At 37.7% G+C, this 2,440-nt stretch overlaps 1 non-coding gene across 1 annotated transcript; it reads right to left on the reverse strand.

Moving 5' to 3' along the window:
* Positions 1-1,981: 1,981 nt before the first annotated feature.
* On the reverse strand, positions 1,982-2,058 carry TRNAV-AAC (transfer RNA valine (anticodon AAC)). The gene has a single exon. It is a non-coding gene; the product is annotated as a tRNA-Val (tRNA).
* Positions 2,059-2,440: the final 382 nt, after the last annotated feature.

Genomic DNA, 2,440 nt, shown 5'->3' on the forward strand with positions numbered 1-2,440 from the left:
AGAATTGTAGTATAGTTTGTTCATTTTCTTCAAGATATCTGTGACCATTTGGGGTCTTTTGCAATTCCATATACATTTTTGGATTTTTTTCTTTTTAGTTCTGTGAAATGTGTTATTGGTATTTTGATAAGAATTATGTTGAATCTATAGATTGTTTTTGGTAGCATAGACATTTTAATTATGTTAATTATTTCTATCCATAAGTACAATATTTTATTTCATTTATTTGTGTCTTCTTTAATTTCTTTCTCAATGTCTTGTAATTTTTGAGTATAGGTATTTTATCTCCTTGGTTAAATTTATTGCTAGGTATTTTTCTGGGGCAATATTAAAAGGGATTGTTTCTGTCTGCTGAACATTAATATCAACTAGGTGTGTTGTCACAGGAAATAATTTATCTGAAAAAAGAAAGGGTTGTAACATAGTGGATTCAAGCATGGAAAGATACATGCACACTCTGCCTGGCATGCCAAGATGGAAAGGTGTTTATTCAAAAAAAAGAGAAAGTTAAGGGAAAGAAAAGTTAGAGTCACAAAGCTTTATTCTTCCTGTAGAGTTCTTGTGTACTCTTGCTATTGTGGAAGAAACTTCCATAAGCCCTAGCTCCTCCCATAGGCCTTTTGAACTGATTGTGTTTCCTTAAAGTTTTAATCTTTAAAAAGCTTTTTATTTACAATTTACATTCAATGTTATCTTGTATTAGTTTTCAGTGTACAGCATAGTGGTTAGACAGTTATATACTTTACAAAATGTTCTATCTAATATTTCCAATACTCATCTAGCACCATATATTGTTATTATTGACTATATTTCCTATACTGTACTTCACATTCTTGTGACTATTTTGTCCAATTAGTCACAATCATTCTTTTTAAGAAATTAATTTATTTCTTAATTAAAAATTTAAATTTACTGTGTTAACGTGAATTCAAGTGTCCCACTCAATATAACACACTCAACCCCCCTCAACATACGCTCCATTACATCCCCATTGTCCCACTCTCTGAACCTCCCTCCTCCCTTCCTTTTGGGACTGGCTGTCCTGTTATCTGTATCTATGTGTTGTGTATATATAATTTGGCTAATCCCTTCATCTTCTCTGATCATGTCCCCTTCCCCCTTCCCTCTGTCAGCTGTCTCTCTGCTCCCTGTGACTCCATTGCTGCTTCTATTTTGTTCCTCAGTTCACTATGTTCATTAGATTTCACATATAAGTGAGATCATATGATATTTGTCTTTGTTTGCCTGGCTTATTTTACTTAGCACAATAATCTCCAGGTCCATCCATGCCATTGCAAAAGGTAACACTTTTTATTTTTCATGGCAGTGTACTATTCCATTGTGTATATGTACCACAGCTTTTTTATCCACTCATCCACTGATGGACACTTGGGCTGCTTCCAGATTTTGGCTATTGTAAACAATGCTGCAAATTAGACAAAATCTTATTGTTTAGAAATAAGCACTCTGTTAATTTGTTGGTTTAACACTATTGTAGAACCCTCCAGTATATATGTACAATAGAAATATGCAAATGGAAGTAGATAGATATTTATCATTTTACATAAATATTTATTTTATATATGGTCTTGTCACATAGCTTTTCAAAAATAATATGTCATGGATTTCTATCCATTCTAATAAACTAACTTGGCATTATTATTATTATTATTATTTTTCATTTTTCTGAAGCTGGAAACAGGGAGAGACAGACAAACTCCCGCATGCGCCCGACCGGGATCCACCTGGCACACCCACCATGGGGCGACACTCTGCCCACCAGGGGGCGATGCTCTGCCCATCCTGGGTGTTGCCATGTTGCGACCAGAGCCACTCTAGCACCTGAGGCAGAGGCCACAGGCCATCCCCAGCGCCCGGGCCATCTTTGCTCCAATGGAGCCTTGGCTGCGGGAGGGGAAGAGAGAGACAGAGAGGAAAGCGCAGCGGAGGGGTGGAGAAGCGAATGGGCGCTTCTCCTGTGTGCCCTGGCCGGGAATCGAACCCGGGTCCTCCGCACGTTAGGCCGACGCTCTACCGCTGAGCCAACCGGCCAGGGGCATCATTATTTTTTAATGATTGGAATAATCTCTTTGTATATGTGTACCATAACTTATTTAACTAGACTTTTGTTACTATCTATCTATATAATAGATATATAGATATAAAATATGTAATATACATAAAATATATAAATGTTATGATGAACATATATCATTTTAAAAATAATTAAGCCTGACCAAGCGGTGGTACAGTGGATAGAGCATCAAACTAGGATGCGGTAGACCCAGGTTCAAGACCTTGTGGTCACCTGCTTAAGCACGGGCTCATTTGGCTTGAATGTAGGCTCACCAGCTTGAGCATGAGGTCACTGGCTTGAGTGTGGGATCATAGGTGTGACCCCAAGGTTGCAGGTTTGAGCCCTGAATAGACAAGCCATCGT

This window comes from Saccopteryx bilineata, chromosome 3, assembly GCF_036850765.1.
Source record: "Saccopteryx bilineata isolate mSacBil1 chromosome 3, mSacBil1_pri_phased_curated, whole genome shotgun sequence".
In the NCBI taxonomy this organism is placed as follows: Eukaryota; Metazoa; Chordata; class Mammalia; order Chiroptera; family Emballonuridae; genus Saccopteryx; species Saccopteryx bilineata.